The sequence below is a fragment of the Rhinopithecus bieti genome, unplaced genomic scaffold (genome assembly GCF_001698545.2).
Source record: "Rhinopithecus bieti isolate Rb0 unplaced genomic scaffold, ASM169854v2 scaffold_2077, whole genome shotgun sequence".
Classification (NCBI taxonomy): Eukaryota; Metazoa; Chordata; class Mammalia; order Primates; family Cercopithecidae; genus Rhinopithecus; species Rhinopithecus bieti.
Window position 1 is genome coordinate 5292789 of NW_016803882.1, and position 20714 is coordinate 5313502.

The following is a 20714-nucleotide window of genomic DNA, read 5'->3' on the forward strand; positions in this document are numbered from 1 at the left end:
ATGGAATCTCGCTCTGTCACCCAGGCTGGAGTGCAGTGGTGCGATCTCGGCTCACTGCAAGCTCTGCCTCCCAGGTTCATGCCATTCTCCTGCCTCAGCCTCCCGAGTAGCTGGCTGGGACTACAGGTGCCCACCACTATGCCCGGCTAATTTTTTGTATATATATATATATTTATTTTTTTTAAGTAGAGACGGGGTTTCACCGTGTTAGCCAGGATGGTCTCGATCTCCTGACCTTGTGATCCACCTGCCTTGGACTCCCAAAGTGCTGGGATTACAGGCATGAGTCACCACGCCCGGCCAATGTTCATGCATTTTAATGGGCCATTTTACTAAACTATTTTTAATTATCTAGTTTGAGTGTGCCATTTTTTTATTGCCAGGTTCCTGACAATACACCCAATTTGCTACAGAGAGCACCCACCCTGTGCTGATCTTGGTGCCTTCAAATACAGGTCCCTGTAAGTATCTCAGCCTCTCTTAAAGGTCTTCCTTTGGTTGGTGTATAGTTTTTTATGGTTGAGTAACAAATTAAAACAATCATTGGGAAAGAGTTCTCTGGGTAGCCTTGGAGAAATTCAGCTCTTCTCCCTCTTTCTCACTTGTAGTTCTCAATGTAACTGTGGAATGTACTGGGAATGGAACACCTTGATGTAAGGAGGAACTGGTAGGATCAGCCTACAGTCTGTTCCAGTTCCCCCATAGAAACAGGACATCCTTAAGAGGGTCAGCCCAGCCAGTCTTGTGACCCTGAGGTATAAAGCCCAGGGTGGGCTGGCTGCAAGAGAGGCACATAGAGATGAGAGTCCATCCACCCTAGGCAGCTTTCCTGAGCTTTAGGGGCATGACATTCATTTAGGAGCCTGGCTCAACATGAGTCTTAGGCTTCTATTGTCCCTTGCTGCCTATGTATAATTAATAAACCTGCTTCGTGTAACCTTGTGTGTGGGTGTTATATCTCACCCGACTCAGACTAGTCGGTAACCTGCGCCCAGTGAATGCGCTTCACAATGATAGCAGTTTAACGTCCACCTATTCATTATCTCACAGTTCTGTAGGTCAGGAGTCTGGCCTTGGCATAATTGGCATAATAGTCTTCCACTCAGCTTCTCACAAGGTCAGAATCAAGGTGTCCTCTGGCTGTCTTCTTGGGAGCTTGGGATCTTCTTCCAGGCTCATTCAGGTTGTTGGTGGAATTAAATGCCTTGTGGTTTTAGGCTGGGGTTCCATTTCCTTGCTGGTTGTTGGCTGATCCTAACCCTCTTACGACATAGTAGCTACTTCTTCAAAGCCAGCAGGGGAATTTCTCTCTAGCCCACCAAGAGGGAGTTGTAAAAAAGATCATGTAGTCCCAGGAGGGACCCTCCCATCATATTTACCATACAAGGTGACTGATAGAGTTTGGGTATTTGTTTCTGCCCAAACCTCATGTTGAAATTTAATCCCCAATGTTGGAAATGGGACCTGGTGTGAAGTGTTTGGGTCATGGGGGCAGATCCATGACCCCACTGTGATCCATGGGATCACAATGAGTGAGTTCTCACGAGATCTTGTTAAAAGTGTGTGGAACCTTCCCCACTCTCTCTTGCTGCTGCTCTCACCATGTGACATGCCTGCTCCTGATTCACCTTCTATCATGAGCGCCTCTTCAGGAGCTGAGCAGATGCCAGCACCATGCTTGTACAGGCTACAGAATGATGAGCTAATAAAACCTCTTTTCTTTATAAATTACCCAGTCTCAGGTATTTCTTTATGGCAATGCAGGAAGGACCCAATACTGTTACTTAATTAAGGGAGTGATATACCATTATATTCACACATTTCCCCCAAACTCGAGGGAAGGGACTATATAAAGTATGTGTGTCAGGCATGGGAATCCTGGGGGTCATTTGAGATTCTGCCTACTATAGTGGTGAAGGGGGTTGGGGGTATCTAACTGCTTCAGATATACCTACAACTAACTTTCCTATTTTCTTCATTACTGTACCCTCAACTATCTAAGATACTTTTGTCTCAATTACTCAGCCTTACTGTAGTTCTGTAGTATCAAATGATCTGTTGATAAGCTTTCCCAATGGTTGGCTTAGATGCAGAATTCTTGGGTCTGATAAGACTTAGTGATTTAGTTTGTCTTGAGATAAATTTTCCAGTCTCCTGCCTGAGAGTGTGGTGAGTTTACACCAGATTGTGTCTCTTCTGTGATTGACTGAGGAAAGAAAGCTGGAGGCCTAATCATCATCAAACAGGCACACTTTAACTTAATCATTCTGCCTTCAGAACAGCACTTCACCTTAATGATCTTCTGCCTATAACTCCAAGTCTCTCTGGTTTATTATTTTTTTTCCAGAAAAATGACCCCTTTTCTCCTATGAAGATAGTGCAGGGTGTTGCTTTTCTGCTCCAAGTGGTGTTGGAAGCTGGGCTTTTACCTGTTCTCTTGTTGTCTGTTAATCTAGACTCACCCTTTTGATGTCCCACCTTGTTTTTCCACTTCAGTCTTCCCAGTGCCCAGTTTCTCAGCTGTTGGGGGATTCTGTGAACAAAACCTGCTTGTTATCTTCAGATTTACATGTTTGGGAATGAGCTCTCCTGACAACTCCTTTATTATCCTTGACTAACAGCTTTTAATTTTCATCTATTGTGCTTTGAAGTTACCTCATTTCCTTGAATATAATGCTTTTGTTTCTGTGTCTACTATGATTATTGCTTGAGGATGAGTCATTTTCAATTAGAAAAGGGGACACATGTGGTTGTATTCTACCACAAATACCAAAGACCAATATTATAATAATAATTACTATATTATTATTATTTTTATTTATTTATTCTTTCTTTTTGAGACAGAGTCTCACTCTATTGCCAGGCTGGAGTGCAGTGGCACAATCTCAGCTCACTGCAACCTCTGCCTCCTGAGTTCAAGTGATTCTGCTGCCTCAGCCTCCCTAGTAGCTGGGACTACCTACAGGCACCTGTCACCGTGCCCGGCTAATTTTTGTATTTTTAGTAGAGTTGAGGTTTCACCATGTTGGCCAGGATGGTCTCAATCTCCTGACCTTGTGATCCACCTGCCTCGGCCTCCCAAAGTGCTGGGATTAGAGGCCTGAGCCACTGCGCCCAGCCTGGTTTTATTTTTTACTTTATTTTTTGACTGGTAACAGCGGAATTTACTCAAATGTGCCTTAACATAGGCACTGGGGCTTGTCCACGGTCCTCTTGATAGTAAGACCCGGACATTCTGCCAGTTTTTCTTGAGCAATGACACTAGGAAGTTGACAGCCAGGTGAATGTTATACACAAGTTCATCGTCTGTCATCTTCACGTGACCAACAGCCACAGCCAGTGGTAACACCTTCTTCATTTGGAACTTCATTGTAAACTTCACCTCGTCCACTTTGGCCACCATGTTTTCCTTGTGTGTGAGTAGGGAAGGGAACTTTCCTGCCTTATTTAGGCCTGGGCCGAGGATTCGTGGGATACTCTGAGGTCAAAATTGCATCATACTTCTTGGCTAGCTTCTTGACCAGTTTCTTATTCTTGTTAGTTTTTTCAGAGCCTCGATATCCATGTGGGGAATATCCACGGCCTTGGGCTCCTCACAGTGCTGTTGCTCCCCCAGGACACACACGGAGAACTTGGGACGGGGAGCGGACTTAAGTGTGACTGTGCCCGAGAAGCGCTTATCCTTCTGGGGGTCATAATTCTTCAAGATGATTTGCAACTACACCGTATCCAGGAACTTGAGGCGTTTGTGCTGGTTCCAGTGCACAACTTCCTGCACTGCCTCGTACAAGGTGTCGCGAGAGACTTTGCTACTCACGGCTTCTCGAGCCGAACTAACAGGAGAAGAGTCTGTTATTATTTTATAATAAAGTTCATATAGCATGGCATCTACTCTGGAAGTTTGGGCTGTTCTTATGGAAAGAGGCTTAAACCCATTGTCTCTGAAGAAATAAGAGTGCTAACAGGATGGCTCTTCATATGAGTGAAACTGCGAATTTGCATGGATTACTTGTGTTGGTTTGTTAGTCTACCTGCCCTCTGCAATGCATAAAATCACTTTGCCAAGTTAATAAAGGCCCTTGGAGTTGCTGGAGTGATGATTAGATGGGTTTCTGCCTGCAGAGAATTCATATCAGCAATAGATCTGCTGGCAGCATTTGTGTTGTTCAACTTTTAGAAAAAAAAATTAAGTAATAAACATAAATATCAGTGGTTTGAATAAGAAATGTACAGTATGGTATTTAGGGGAAAGAATTAGCATTAGATAAATTTTCTGTGTTTCCAAAGGTAGAAATATTCTCACCATCCTCCCACTTTAATCAAGCCACCAATTGCCATTTTACCTATTTAATTACAGGCTTCCTATTGAAAGATTGGCCGCTGAGAAATTAGTTTCCAGGGTCACTGAACCCATGTGAGCAGCCTCACTCACCTCTGAATGCCACAGAGGGTGCTCATTCTCAATTCAAAGGCTTGTCTACTTAGATCTCTGCTGCAAGCCCTAGGATGTAGTCAACCTGCAAAACATTGCTCAGAAAGAAAGTTACAAGTGCTCGACCAGCCCCTGTGAGGATATTGAATTCAGTTCTTATTTTTAATCATGTTTAAAGATGGGATCTCTTATTTTCATTTGTTATGATAAAACCCATCTTTCATTCTGAAAGGTAAATCAAAGCAAGAACAAAATAGTGTAATCAGTGCCTCTGATGGTTTATACATGATATGGACATATTTTAGAATTGTAAATATGAATGTGAATTTTTGTATGAGTGTAAACTGATGCTGATACCAAGAAAAATTTATCCCTTCCATTGTCAAAGAGAATAGTGTTAAAGTAGTTTCTCTCTGTCTATCACTGTTCTTTTTTTCTGACATAAGCAGGTTTTAATATGTTTGTTTTAGCCTCTGAAGACTCGTAGATATGCATAAACTGATCTGGGTATCATTCTATTTCACAAATCAATGAACAAAGCTGTCCTCCTGAAAAATTATTGAAAACTCTTCATTACAAATGACAATAAAGGAAACTAGAAGAACCAGATGGAGTTCTAAATCCCAAGTGGGTTTTTTGAGCATCAGAATAGGCTGAGGTAAAATAAATAAATAAATAATAAATAAAGCCAACTCTGTTTGACTTGCAAATTTGTTATGAAATAAATATGGAATGCTTCAATGCTGGCGTAACCAGCCCTTCTTCTCTGAAATAATATTGCGAATTTATTTAGCTTCTTTCCTCCTTGAAGATTCTCAAACATTCTATAAGTTATGAGTAGAGATGTTCCCCAGAGAGACAGAAAAACTGAGAATTTGCATGGATTACTTGTGTTGGTTTGTTAGTCTACCTGCCCTCTGCAATGCATAAAATCACTTTGCCAAGTTAATAAAGGCCCTTGGAGTTGCTGGAGTGATGATTAGATGGGTTTCTGCCTGCAGAGAATTCATATCAGCAATAGATCTGCTGGCAGCATTTGTGTTGTTCAACTTTTAGAAAAAAAAATTAAGTAATAAACAAATATCAGTGGTTTGAATAAGAAATGTACAGTATGGTATTTAGGGGAAAGAATTAGCATTAGATAAATTTTCTGTGTTTCCAAAGGTAGAAATATTCTCACCATCCTCCCACTTTAATCAAGCCACCAATTGCCATTTTACCTATTTAAGTACAGGCTTCCTATTGAAAGACCTAGCAGAAAGGGGCAGTAAACATTTCCAGCCCTTCAATGATGTTAGAAACTCTTTGAATTCAGGATAGTGACAATATTCCTTCCTCCAACATATGCATTAGGCAGTTTCCCAGGTTTTATAGTTGAATAGTTCATGTTGGAATAGCGAGTCACCATACAAAAAAAGTCTTTATTTAGAATTTCTTGGTAAAAAGGAAGAGAAAACATTTATTTATACTATTAAAAAAAAGAAACAGTTTTCTAAAAAGTGACTACTCATTGACACTATCTAATGTGAAAGAGTTTTGAAAACATTTTGGCACATTTCAATATTTCAATTGGATTGGAGAAGACATCCTTCAAATGGTAAACATATTTATTTCAGAGCCTTCCCCAAGAGGAAGGCTCACTTTGTTGTCTTGTTCTTTAGGAATTTAAGGGAGTGACACATCTTTCTGTCTTATAATCTCTGTTGATCCAAATTCACAAATATTTAGCCTATGGAATTCAGCACTATGTTTTGCTCAAATTGGATTGCAGTGAGCTTTTCTAGAACAAGTTAGATCTTTATTTCCTTCCTTTCCTGGACTTGAAGGTTTTGTAATCACTCAATTGGGTTCTTCTTGCCTGCTGCCCAGAAAAAGCTAATACACCGAGAACAGCAGGAATGCTTGCAGCAAAGAAAGAGTTTAAAGATCACAGGGCCTGCCAAGTGGAAGGATAGGAGATAATCTTAAATTTGCCTCCCAAGAATTTGGGGACTAGTGTTTTTCAAGGATAGCTTGGCAGTCAGAGGACTAGGGAATGAGGATTGCTGATGAGGTGGGTCTGGGATGAAATCCTAGGGGGTTGACACTTTCTTATTGTGCTGAGTCAGTTACTGGGTGGGGGTTACAACTACAAGATGTTAGTTGGTCTGTATAGAATGCAAGGTCTGAAAAATATCTCAAACACTAGTCTTAAAGTATTTACAGTAGTGATGTTATCCATAGGGGCAACTGAGGAAGTTAATCTTGTGACTATTGGCTGTGATACTCCTGAGTAGTAAGTAGTTTTAAAAAAAGTAAGTTATAAAACAATGACTTCTTAGAGTTTATGCCAACAAAAGAAACAATGGCTGGTTAGAGTTTCACTATGCCTACAGCTTAGCAGAATTCAGGGCCCTACCTACTCCAATTCTAACCTTGCAGCCCTTCTTTTGTTTTACAAAGGTGGTTTCAGCCCCTGAGCAAGGAGAAGGTTAGTGTTTGGAAAGGACCTTTATCATCTTTGTTTTAGGCTTAAACTACAAATGAAATTCCTCCAATAGTTAACTAAGAATGAGCAAAGACAGTTATCTTGCAAGATTAGAAGTAAGACTGAGTCAGTTATGTTAGATTTCCCCCACTGACATAAGTTTCATAAAAGTGGTTTCAGCATTGCTTTGGGTTCTTAGATCACTCTTAACCTCCTGCTGGCCTAGGACATTCTACATATACTTTTAAGCAACTCCATCAACTACTGCATTATGTAAACGCCTGGAGTTAATTTAGTTTTGGTATTCTTTATTTCAAGGATTTATTAACATTTACATTTTGGGAATATAATAATGAGAAAGACACTCCCTGACTTCAGTGTGCTTACACACTACCAGGCAAAAAATTAAGACATGATATTAATAAAATACTTTAAAGAAAATACATACGCAAAAGCAAAGCATAAGTCATAAGTAAAGTCATAAAGAAAATACATAAGTCATAAGCAAAGCAGCATAAGGATTTACAGGGAAACTATTCTTCTGATCAAGGTAATTAGTAATTAACACTTCAACTAGACATGTAGGCGATATATTTGAGTTGGATCGTTCAATGGTAACTCTAAGTTTAGATACAATAGGCAAGATGTTCCTGGAACTAGGTAGCTGTGAAGAGCTATTCCCATATCTAAATTTCCTTCCATAAATTCATGAGAGAGTACCACAAAGAGATTGCTACTCAGAGCATCCCATTTTTTCTTTTACATGTTAGGCTTTAATAATCTTAAATAAGCCAATGATTAAGTACAAAGAAATAAGCAACTGAGAAATCCTGTAAGATGGAGCCAGGCTAATGCAAAGCATCATTCTGATTGAGCAAGGTGATGCTGGATACTCCTTATTATACTCACCCAAGGTTCAATTCCAAGAAAACTCTGTGGGGCAGGCCGGGCAAAGTTGGTGCAGCCTCTGCTTATTCATTCCTGCTGATTCACGACCCCAAACAATGCCTATGTCTTTTCTGAGTAGTCCCAGGGTTTGCTGCAACCCTAGTATAAATATTCCAAGACAGCTCTGATTCTCTAATAAATGTAAGTAAATAGATTCTGATCTATAAGATGTGATTTATGAAACATACAAATCTTTCCTTGCAAAACTATTACTTTCTCATCGTTTTCTCCATATGTCCGAAATTACATACCTTCAGGAATAATATTTTAATTTAGAGATAAATTCATTATAGGTTGACACACATATATTTCAAATAGGTTCCCCATTAAATCTAATCAGTCATTTATACCTCAGTGTAAATTAATTTAATTAGATATTTTACTCAGAGAAAAATTTAATGCAAAGTAAAAGAAGGGAAGAAATAACATTTGTTAGGACTAGACAATTAAATACATTTTTTTCAAGTAGCCCATAAACATAGTGGATTCTGCATCATTATTAAAATGGACTCTAGAGTTCAAACTGGCTCAAGTTAACCCGGCGAGTAGTAGAAGTAGTATGTATCCAGGTCTGTGTCAATGTAAGTTAAATACACTTGAAGATGAGAAAGTAGGAAGAAGAGGAAGAGGGAGAGGGAGATGTGAGGAGTCAGAGGATTCAGAGATCAGTGTTGCCAAAATTTTTGCTTACATTCTATATTCATGCAACATACTCTGTTGGAAGAGCACCCTTGAATAAAATACATAAATAAAATTTATTTCTGTGCAGTAGTACCTAAGGGAAATGATTATAAGCTGTATTTTGATTGCACGTGATGCAATATGAACATCTGTATCACATGTAGATAGATAAACTTGAGTGATAAAGGCTAAACAAAAAATATAAAATAGCAAGCAACAACAATATTTTTTCTCCTTGCAGTCTCACTCTCTTATTTGTAAATAAAACAAAAAGAATATTCATATGTTTTCACTTCGGGGACTATAAAGATGCCAGAGACTGGTTGATTCTATCATTTAGAGTAGCCATAAGTAGGTAGTAGCTTGAGTTTACCATTCAGATGAATGGTAGATATCGTGCAACCGTTCAGAATAAAACTGTTTAGAAACAGTTCTGAAAAGTAAATTTGGGGGAGCGTATTTCCAAATGTATTATTGTGCTGGCTTTTGGTCATAGAGTTGAAAGATCTCCAAAATAGAGCATCATTTCATTGTCCTCTATACATATGTGCTAGTTGAGACCTTGGTAATAATGCTATATTAAGAACATAAAACCATTTTTTATGGTTTTCCCATAAAAAAAGTCATAAAAACCCTGGCATTTTCCCGAGTGTTGTATGTATACTTCTGGTGTTATAGAAGATGATTGTTTTGTGCTGGTGGTGGTGGTGGTGGTGGTGGTGTGTGTGTGTGCATATGTATGTGTATATGTAAATATATATATATGCACACACATGAAGAGTTCATTATTGTAATAAATAATAAATAGGCCTTTGTTTAAAAGGAATATTCTATAAGGTAAGGCTAGGTTCATTTAAGTATTGAAAGTTTGTGAGTTGATTAAAAATATTACATTAGTAGTGTAGGTGATATCCAGATGTGACAAAAATTGTGATAGTAAAACATGAATTAAATTTGAAGAAAAATAGTATCATAGTAGACAACAAGCTATTGGAGGCCAGGGAACTTAGAATCCTTATTTGCAGTCCTTTGTATAAAGCCTCCCACATAGTTGATGTTCAATAAATTTTGAATGAATTAATACTAAATGAATTTTTAAAAATTAACTTTGCCTCTACTGTGAGATTGTGGAAATTGTTTATTCCTTCTGAACTGTCAAGCATTAATCTATTGAAAGAAAATGATAATTAGAGTCCCCCAATTTCACAAGACTATTGTAAAATGCAAATACAATAACATAAATAAAAGTACTTTGCAAACTGCTTAATATCATACAAAATAAAGATAATTTTATATTGTTTCTAATTCACATATTATACGTTGACAACCTAGGTAAATTACTTACTACATCATTTCTCTTAGCGTTAGGGACCACAAATGTGTCATGAAAAAATTCAGTACTCCAGGGGCATGTTAGACATTTTTATCTAAGTGCTACAAGAAATGTATCCTAGTCCCTGGTGTTTTATCCAACCACACAAAGTTTTTTAGCTTTAGAAGTAAAATGAACTTAAATAACTTAGCTACATGCATCATACACACATGAAATACACAATTGGCTATGAGCATTAGAGACTTGCAGTGTTCATAATTGTCATTATGGAAAGTTGCTCATGTACAGCTAGATTGTCTCCATCACATAACCTTGGTGTGGTAGATTAAAGACAACCACAAATTCTTTGTTACCCTTCTCATTGAGAAGTGGACTCTAATTCCCCTTCTCTTCAACCAGGACTGGCCTTAGTGAATACTTTGACCAACAGAATATGGAGCGAGCTTCTGGGTCCATGCCTTAAGAGACCATCAGCTTCCACTTCTTATGTCTAAAAATGCTTTCTTGGGAAGTCCTGAGCCATCCACCATGTGACACTATGATGTCCCTAAGACTGCTGTCTGTAGAGGCCATTTATTAACTCTCTGAAAGACAGTTCTGGCTGAGCCCAGCCTGATGGCTATCCTTAACAAAAACCCAGTCATGAGTATCAAGTTGTCTCGGACCTTCCAGATCAGGCTTGGTATTCTGCCAGCTGAATAGTCAGGTACCTCTGTCAACATCGTGTAGAACTGAAAAGTTCTCCAGCCCTTCTATTTCATTTTATTTATTGAGATGGAGTCTCGCTCTGTTGCCCAGACTGGAGTGCAGTGGCACCATCTTGGCTCACTGCAACCTCTGCTGCCTGGGTTCAAGTGATTCTCCTGCCTCAGGATAGTGATTCTCTCCCAAGTAGCTGGGACTACAGGCATGTGCCACCACGCCTGGCTAACTTTTGTATTTTTAGTGAAGACAGGGTTTCTCCATGTTGGCCAGACTGGTCTCAAACTCCTGACCTCAAGTGATCCAACCAGTTCGGCTTCCCAAAGTGCTGGGATTACAAGTATAAGCCACTGTGCCGGGCATCCCTTCTTGATTCCTGACCCATAAAATTGTGAAATAAAATTAAGAAGTTGTTCCATTAAGTATCGGGGTAATTTGTTATACAATAATAGAAGACAAGAACACTCAGCTCACAGTCCATAAGATTTTCTTCCTCCATAATAATTCCATATAATGTGTGTGCTATGTATATTTGCAAAAGATCTCTTATTTGCCACTTTTCTATTTCTTATATCCTAAATTCATGCAAATAAATCAATGGATTGTGGAAATACTGATGTAGTAAAGTAGTAATTTTAATGAAAACATTACAGCTTCAAAAATAACATTAGAATGAATATTGAAGGAGATTCCAATACAAACACAAGGTTTTATGTACTAAGGGTTTTATGTACACAGGGTTTTATGTGCATACATTTTATGTACTGAGATAAATGAGACTCTGAGTATGATATGTAATTGGAAAAAAGAGGTAAAATTGAAAGTATGAAAACAAATATTTTAAAATTCAGACTGGTGTGTTCACTGTTAAGAAATTTTGTCAAATGGTAGCATAGAATTTACTGAGTCTTTGTGTTATTTTCAAACAAATCAAAGTAACAACTCTAATCCAAATTAGTTTTTCTTTAACAAGTGAAAAACAATGCTTTCAAGTAAACATTATGGCCATGAAGCATCATTCAAAATTGCTCTCTTTGTAACTAAAATGAGATTTAACTCGCATTGAAACAGAGAAGCTTGTAATATCACCTGAAAAGTTATTAGCAAACATCATGCTCTGAACCTTATCCCTAAAATTCCATTTCAAGCGACAATAATGGATATTACATAATAGCAATGTCATAGGGTATAGAAATACAATTACTGGTTTGTGAATTTCTGCCAGTAGAATAGACAGTTGACCTTATATTTAGATAAGTTAAAGTACAAAACATGAATCAGTATGATGCCTTAAGTGATAATATATAAAAGAGATGCTCAACAACTATGCCCTTTTAATCATTGATAGTATAAGCTATATAGGGGAAAATAGTTTTGGTTTACTTTATCATTATTTTGTAAACCATGATATAGGCTCCTACCATTTCATTAGACTGAGCGGAGACTGTGTAGGTATGTACCTGCTCTGTGTGGTATGTGCTGTTATGGAATAAACACTGCTTTACTCACAAAGAAACGTGGTGGTCAGTGATACACTTTCTCATGTCTATTCAGCATGGACACGAACACTAAGCATTGGGATTAAGATTGAGTTTTAGTCATTAAGAGTTAGTACTTTTATCATGTTATTTGAAGAAACATTCCACAGTTTTGTTATACTGACCATCTAGGGAATGTTGGTCACATGTAAAGTGAGCAATTAAAAGATTTCAAATATTTATTATTAATTTTGATAGCTCAATAGTTTTATTTCAGGTGGCTTAGTCAAGTGATGATATATTCAGATTTTAAATTATGAATCACTTTACAGGCAAAAGAAAGCAAGTTTTAACTTTAAGGCAATATAGGGATTTAATAAGACTGAATTAATTATTGTGGAAATAATTAAGTTTTTTAATGTTTTATTTAGTTATTAAGGAAAATAAAATGCCCATGATGTAGTAGAAATCTCTCTCTACAGTTTCTTCCCAAATCAAAACATTCAAAATTCTCCTTTTGAAAGCAAATGCTTATGGTTTTTTCATCTGACAGGATCCTGAGATTAGACTTCATGAAAAAAATTACTTCAAATTTCAAGGTCTATTTCAAAGTAAATATTCAAAATTAACTGTCAGTGACTCAAAAAGCTTGTATCCATTCCAATATCCTTTAATTATGTTGTGGGTTTCTTTTTTTATTTAGTATACATGGAATAAACACAGAAAACTTAATTGGTATCTGACCAAAATATCACCTATTCATTATTGAGTCAAATGTTTTATAGGTTTTTTGGTGAAAGTTGGTGAACAATGTCACCCTTTTAGTGAAGCAAAATAAAATTTTACTAATTTAAAACTCTGTGTTCTTTTTATGGAAAGTATGTCCCATTCCTTCAGGAAAAGGCAAAATATAGGAAGAAAGAGGAAGTCAGTAGTTAGGGTGAAGAGCTGCGTGGGTGTCTGATGTAGAGGAGCAGTATGAAGACTTCTTGAAGTGTTCGCAATGCTGGGCATTCTATCAGTGGTGGTGGTTACAAGTGTGTGATAACTCATGGCACTCTATGCCAAAAAGGGTAAACTTTTCTATGTGTGTGTGTGTGTGTGTGCGCGTGTGTGTTTTTCTGAGATGGAATCTCTCTGTGTCACCTAGGCTAGAGTGCAGTGGTGCCGTCTCAGCTCACTGCAACCTCCGCCTCCCGGGTTCAAGAGATTCTCATGCCTCAACCTCCAGAATAGCCAGGATTACAGGTGCCCATCACCACAACTGGCTAATTTTTGTATTTTTAGTAGAGACGGGGTTTCACCATATTGGACAGGATGGTCTTGAACTCCTGACCTCAAGTAACTCGCCTGCCTTGGCCTCCTTGGTGGGATTACAGACATGAGCCACTGTGCTCAGCTGTTTGTAATTTGTAAAAAATAAAATGAATCTATTTTAAAGTGATACAGAATGAAGTGTTCATATTTGCATTAAACTCATTGATTTGTCTGAATATTGAAATACAATTTTCTTTTCTTTCTTTTTTTTTTTTTAACAATAGATTTACAGAATGTATGAGTCTTCATCTCCTTATTCAGGCTATCATGAAATCCTAGAGTTTAGGTGGAAGGGAATGAGGAAAGATACTAGAAGCAATAAAAACAGAAGTAGAGCTATGAAACCCATGGAAGAGTTGGAAGCCATGCCTGTTCTGCTGAACTAAATATAGTGAAGTTCTTCTCAGCACTGATGCCCAGGTGCAAGTAAGCACATCTGGATTTGATGGCAACATGCTCACAGAAAGACACCAAGAAGCAGTGGATAAAATATTCTGTTGTCACATTCAGAATATTTTACAAAATATTCTGTCTCTACATGAAAGTTGCCTAGTATTTATTCCTGGAATTGCATTTTCTTTAGTATTCACTACTTAAATGTATTACCTTCTTTAGATAAAAACCAGGAGACTAATGATTAAAGTCCCTTTTGTCTTTCCTTCCTTCCTCAATATTCTTCTCATAAAAGAATATTTACTTAAAAAGTGCTTCAGGTACTAAAGCAATTGGTCAGACCTTAGAATTACTTCCCTAACAATTGAATTTAAAGCATCTGTTGCAAGCAACGTAACAATCACCACAGTAAGAACGGAGCTGTGGAGAGACAGGAGATTAAGAATCATAAGGTTCCATGCTAAACCCAGTTTTGTCATTTGTGGGATGACCTTTGGTGACAATGATTATGATGATGATCATGACACTGATTTCTTAATCCCAAATCCAAGAACACTGAGACTGGGTTTGAAGATACTGGACCTGAAAATAATAGACTCTGCTCAGTTCAATGCACAGGATTATTAAACACCAAGAAAGTCATGGGTTCTGGAAATGGATACTGGTGATGACTACATAACACTGCGAAAGTATATAGTGCCCCTGAATCGGACACTTATCCACGGTTAAAATGGTAAGTTTTATGTATATTTTGCCACAGTAGAAAAAAGACATGAAAACAGCATAGGCAAAGAATATACCTAATACAAGCCTGTTTCTCAAGTGACCCCTTTTTAATCTTTATGATTAAAAAGATCCCGTGTGGAACCCTGGAATCCGGGTGGAACCATGATAATAGTCAGCAACTTCAGGAATCTGCCACACCTGAGAATCCCTCCAGGAAAGCATCTTGAGTTTTATCCTCCCCTGTGCAGAAGAGCCACCTGAATGCCCAAACACAATTTCTAGCAAGTAAGACAGTAAGTTTGCCATGAGGTCAGCCACATTCCCCAGGCCTAATGTCTTGATAACAGGGCTGAAAAATTCCTGCTGCACCAAAGTTGTTCAATCTCCTTTTCCTCATCTTTGCTGCTCATTGAGAAACCTATTTTGCTTGTGTCTATGTGGCAAAACCTGGGAATTTTCAATGATGTTCATGTCAGCTTGTCCACAGTCAGGCATGATACACACACACACAAATAAAACCATTACAGTGGTATGAGCTCCTTCTCCTGTCTAAAATTTTCTACGTGAAGGGAGCTCCATTATTATAACACTCTTGGTTCTTCATGCACTTTTTTTCAAGAGTAGTAGCTTAATCAGATTACTGTGTTTGGAAAAATAGAGAGGCATAAGTAGCCCAGCTTCTTGCTAATTCATTATTCTTGGAAGCAGCTTTGCTCACATAGATTATGCATTATCTTTTGCTCCTTCATATTGTCTATTTTATAGGGACCTGCCTCTAGGTGAGGAGATGTCTGAGAGCCTGAGACTGGATAATTCTGTCTAGTTTCAGGGAGCACTGTTGGCTCTCTCTGTGTGTGTGTGTGTGTGTGTGTGTGTGTGTGTGTGTGTGTATACAACATTCTTCAATATCGGCTTTTCCAGTAAATAAAGCCAGGATTTTATCCTTCCCCCAGCCCCGCTATTCTCACTCCATTTGTTTTATTTCCAAGTTAGTTCAGAACTTAGGCAGACAAGAGAGATGCTATTTACTGAGCCTATCAAAACACCCCAACATCTGCTGCATGAATTAATGAGTTTGAAAAAGAGACAATGAATAAAATGTGGAAGGCCAGAACATAAGAGAAGTAATTGAGGCTTCTTACGTGCCTTGAGCGGGAAGGTGAACTTTGGAGATGCTTCATTAAAACAAATTGGGTATACAGTTCATAACGTGCAGGCCTTGCTCTTCCTGAACAAAGGCCTCAGCAACGGCGCAGGCCTCGGAAGGCTGATTGTCTTAGTAAAGGTTTGGGCCATACAAAACAGTGAGCAAGTTTCAGCAAGGGGATTGGGCTTCAGCAAAGATTTCAGAGTCCAGACCTCAGCTAAAATGCTGGCTTCAGGCCTTAAGAGCATTATCCAAACACCAGCTGGCCCTGACTGTATCAGCAAAGGCTGGAACATTTGCACGCGCAGGCCACGTGGGGGCTACAGCAAGGTTGTGTGGGAAGTGGGGTCTCTGCTCATCTCTGCTGCTCACAGAGGCCTTATAAGCAGGCCCAGGTTTTCAATTAGACAGAAAAGAGAGTTTTACTGGCCTTTTTAACTTTGGAGAAAAAGCAATGTTTGATGCTTTTAAACTGCAAAGCAGCTGACTTCTACAGATCACTGGTGAAGTTCTTGCTTTAAATTGTTACTGCCAACTGGAGTGTTTATAAGTGAAATAATAAGGTGTTTTGTTTTGTTTTCAAATAAACAGCAACAGTATCAGCATAAGGGCAGGAATTGATCCAACTAGATTTTTATAAAGTTTATACTTGTGGATGCAAGGAAATTGATGAATGGAAGTTAACTATATGTTTCTGTCGCTTTTGTGAATTTTAATGCCAGGTCTAGGCACATGGTCCTAGACACTATATCCCAAGTTGCTTTCTGCATTTTAGAGCTGGTGAAAATATTGTGGGCAGTTCACGTGGATTAAAATGGCTTGTTCATGTAGTCTCGAGAATGATCTCTATAAGTTAAGTACATAGAATTGAAACTAACAACATGGCTATTCACTAGCAATATTTAAATCTGTTACCAAACAGTGTCCACCCTCAATATGTCACTGGATTGACAAAGCTCTGGTGGTCAAAGGAGGAATTAAAATTGGAATATGCTGGATGAATAAAGGAAGACACCTAAAATATACCATCTCTGATGGACTTTATTGGTCAATAAAATTTGACATAATTTGGGAATATCAAATAAAATAGAGATCAAATTTTCAGGTTTGGGTCTGGTGTTAATTTAATAATTGATTTTTGTGAACTACTTAGGAGCTTAAGGAAAAAATCTACCCTGCATATCAACAGCCCCAGGAGAACCCTTAAAAGATTTGTACTTGCTTTATGTTGGAGGGTAGTTTTATGAAACTGGGAGCACTTGTCTCCTAATAAAACACTGATCTTCTCAAAAAAGACAAAGAAGGACAGTACATGATGGTTCTGTACAGCAAAAGAAACTATCAACAGAGTAAACAGACAACCTACAAAACAGGAGAAAAAATATTTGCAAATTATGCCTCTGACAAGGGTCTAATATCCAGAGTCTTTAAGGAACTTAAGCAAATTAACAAACAAAAAATAAACATCTCCATTTAAAAGTGGGCAAAGAACATGAACAGACACTTGTCAAAAGAAGATATACACGTGACCAAGAAGCAAATAAAAATAAGCTCAACATCACTAAGCATTCAAAAAATACAAATTGAAGCCACAGGGAGACATCATCTCACACAAGTCAGATTGGCTATTAATAACATGTAAAAAAATAACAGATGCTGGTGAGGCTGAGGGAAAAAGGGAATACTTATACACTGCTGGTGGGAGTGTAAATTAGTTCAGTCACTGTGGAAAGCAGTTTGATGAATTTCTCAACTTAAAAGAGAACTACCATTTGACCCAGCAATTCCAATATTGGGTATATACCTTTAAGTCGTTCTACCATAAAGACACATGCACGCATATGTTCATTGCTGTTCACAATAGCAAAGACATAGAATCAACCTAAATGCCCATCAACAGTAAATTGGATACAGAAAATGTGGTACATATACACGATAGAATACCATGCAGACATAAAGAAAACCAAGATAATGTCCTCTGCAGCAACATGGATGAAGCTGGAGGCCATTATCCTAAGTGAACAAATGCAGGAACAGAAAACTAAATATTGCATATTATCACTTGTAAGTGGGAGCTAAACACTAGGTACACATGGACATAAAGAAGGGATCAGCAGACATCAGGGCATAGTTGAGGGTGGAGGATGGGAGGAGGGTGAGGATCAAAAAACTACTTATCAGGTACTACACTTATTACCTCGATGACAAAATAATCTGCACACTAAACCTTCATGACTTGCAACTTACATAAGAAACCTGCACATCTGCCCTAAATTTAAGATAAATGTTAAAAAAACAGCAACAAAACACTGATCTTGGTAGAGAGGAACAGCCACGACTTGAGTGAGTCATAAGGTTAATGGTTAAGATTAATGTGTTAACAGAACAAATAGTTGAATTGTTTGGGGAAGAATCTTACTTAATTTTATTTTTTATTTTTCTCCAAGATGGAGTCTCACTCTGCTGCCCAGGCTGGAGCGCAGTGGAGCCATCTAGGCTCACGGTAACCTCTGCCTCCTGGATTCAAGTGATTCTCCTGCCTCAGCCTCCCAAGTAGGTGGGATTACATGTGCCAGCCACCACGCTCAGCTGATTTTTGTATTTTTAGTAGAGATGGGGTTTCACCATGTTGGTCAGGCTGGTCTCAATCTCCTGATCTCAGGCAATCCACCCACCTTGGCCTCCTAAAGTGCAGGGATTACAGGTGTGAGCCACCGCACCCAGCCAAGAATCTTCTTTTCCAGGACTGAAGTGTCCTTTCATGTGGAAGGCTCTCCATTAGCATAGCTCTCTGCACCTCTCTTCCTTCACTCATTCTTTTCAACAGAGGAGAGACATCATCCCTTTAATCAGTTGGAAAAAGAACCTGGACACAAGAGGCTATGAAAACATTAGGCTGTTTTCTTCTGTCAGACACATGATAGGGTTACACTTCTCTACCCAAATAAAGTCAGACCAGTTATTCCTTCCTCTTACCATAAGGATTAGCAGCCTGAACTATTAAGCAGGATGGTGTTGATGTTGAAGAGAGTTCCCAACCAACCCTTGATGGACACGTAGTATGAGTCTCTGTGAGTGGAAAGACTTGCTACCCATATTGTTATGTAGCCTATTTTCACCAATGCAGAAATTAGCTCCTAGAAATGGAGTGATGTCTTAACAAAAAATCTAAACTATGTGGTATTGCCTTAAAGACTGGGGAACAGAGAATCAGGGAAATATTAAAGCCTGGAAATATTGTGAACCATGTTTTTCATTGACATGATATTTGATAGAAGGCACCACCTGTAATAACTAGACAGGCAGATAATATATCCAATGAACTTATTGGTCTTAGTGAAGAGTTTAGAAAAAAAGAACATATTACCATAAATTGGTGCTGTTTGCTCCATTTGAAAAGGTTCTATAATCACAGAAAAGGCTTATGAATTTGCAAGAAGAGAATGAAAATTGGGAAGAAGCTTGAAGGTTTATAAGGCTTATTACAAAGGCAAAATATAAAACTGAGACGTTCCTTGAGTGACAAAAACTTAAAGGTTGATATAACTCAGCATTGCTGGTGAGGATAAAATCAAGGATTTTACTTATCACAACAGTTATTAAAACCTGAAAAAAATAGGTTAATATCATGCCTAGCAATTCCCCTGAGTTTGACAATATGGCTCAGGGAATTAAAGCTAAAAGTATAGTTCTCACCACGAAGTTTCACAAGCTCAAAGTATTTAGTAAGTCCAGAGAATGAGGCATGCCTCTAAAAGAAAGGTGGTCCTGGTTATTGGTATCTGGATCCTACTAGAATCAAATAGAAGTCATTCTTCTGAGTTGTAGTGTCAGAGAAGATATGAAACAATACTAAACACATTCTTTGAGACCTAAAAAAATTACTCTTGAAGTGCTAACCTTCCTGAGCAGGAAGCAAGCTAAAAAGCTGCTCTACCTCCCAAGAGGATATGTCCTCTAATATCCTCATCAGATGTGGTCAAGAAAAATAATAAACAAATAGGACTTTTCCGAAAGTCAGAACCAGTTGCCATAGAAATTATTTGACTATGGAGCCTTTTCCAGGAATGAGACGTGAGGACTAATCAAGGAATGGTTACCTTTGCCAGAGATAGGGCCCATCCAACATCTGCTCAGTGGGATTTAGAATTTCTATGAACTGGTAACTACATGATATCTCCTCTCCTCCAACCCACCCCTTTTCAAATGAGAATGCTGAGGTTGTCCTATTTGCCTTCCACCATTTTATACTCTATATGTGATTGTAGTGGTTGTGGCAGGATGAGGATTTAGAAACAAAATCACTTGTTTTTGTATTTCGTAGGTGTTTAGAACAAGAAGAATTATATCTGGTCCTGATATCAACATTTTCCCCATTACCTCTTGATGCGTTGACTACAAGTTCACCCAAAGATCCTAGACCTTGACTTGATGCTTTGACTTGATGGAACTTGGGGTGGCCTTCCTTGAAAAAGTGGTGAGTCTACTTTGTGTAAGGAGGAGAGTGAAGCAAATATTTAGTGGCAAGAAGGGAGAACTATTGGGGATGTTCACAAATATGCTGCTTGTCCTTCATTCTCTGCACAGAATAGAATCAAACCTCCCTGCCTACTTCAGTTTGTTTGAACACAAGGCTTGGTTTTGCCAATACAATGTGAGAAGAACTGGTGTGTGTCACTTCTGGCTGTGTGTGTTTCACCAAGCTTCCTTTACCATTGCCACAGCTACCTGCAGGGTTCCAGATATTGGGTACTCCATCAGCTTAAGTCCTAAAGTGAGATGCATATGGACCACATCCCTAAAACTGACGAACTGTAGAAATGTTGTGTGAGCCGGGAATAAACCAATCCTGCCTGATACTATAGGCCTGGTTTACTGCTGCTCTTGGATGCCATAAGTCTTACAGGTCCAATGATGCCTGGAAGATGTAATCAGAAAGCCCCATTGTCTAAAGATGTAAGTTAAATTTTCCAGCCTGGCCTCTATAAATAACAAGATCTTATCAGTGAATTATTTGTCTTATTCTTTTTTGTATGGAAATTCAAGTATAGAATAGAAGGACTGATCTGGAACACAACAAATGCAAAATT

General features: G+C 38.4%; 1 pseudogene; it reads right to left on the bottom strand.

The window, feature by feature from the left end:
- LOC108518483 (60S ribosomal protein L10a pseudogene) overlaps nucleotides 1-3883 on the bottom strand; it is a 4686-nt pseudogene extending 803 nt beyond the window's left edge.
- Between the last annotated feature and the right edge of the window lie 16831 nt (nucleotides 3884-20714).